Source organism: Seriola lalandi, unplaced genomic scaffold (assembly GCF_002814215.2).
Source record: "Seriola lalandi dorsalis isolate HSWRI2012SDOR001 ecotype SW California unplaced genomic scaffold, Sedor1 jcf7180002054484, whole genome shotgun sequence".
In the NCBI taxonomy this organism is placed as follows: Eukaryota; Metazoa; Chordata; class Actinopteri; order Carangiformes; family Carangidae; genus Seriola; species Seriola lalandi.
The window spans coordinates 850,276-850,875 of record NW_019525037.1 but is presented as its reverse complement, the minus strand read 5'-3'; positions in this window follow the sequence as shown (position 1 = coordinate 850,875).

The following is a 600-nucleotide window of genomic DNA, read 5'->3' as shown; positions in this document are numbered from 1 at the left end:
CTTAAAGGGTTAAAGCAGGGATGCCATAGTTACGGCCCGCGGGCCGGACCCGGCCCGATTGAACATCCCGTGGGTTGATATGGCTTTTTTTTTTTTTTCATTTAATTTAATGTTTTATTTTTTAATTTTATTTCATAAAATTTTTTTTACATACTTTATTAATCCTGCAGAGCTGCCTGTTGTGACTTTGAGCCCGGAGCGGGAGACAAACAGCGCAGTGAGCCCCCCTCCTCCCCTCGCGCGCGGACAATATAGTAGTATACCAGTGAAGGAGACATCGGCCATCCCTAAGCTTAAAAAGCTTGCACAAAACTTTTGATCAGCACTCAGCATTTGTTTATTGTTGTTGTTCATTTAAACGAGAGAGAGAGAGAGAGAGAGACCGCAAGAGTGAGCTCTGCGGTCTTGGACATTAGTTCATGTTATTTTTATGTAGGTAATATGTTGTCAAATATGTTTGAACTTAAATAAACTAGCCTACCTATACAGTAGTTATGTCTCGTTGTATTAGTTTGTACTGGTATTGATGTGATGCGCGTCATTGAATAATGCGCAAATAGATATTCAAATAGTTTGAATATGTGTTTTTTAGAGGGAATA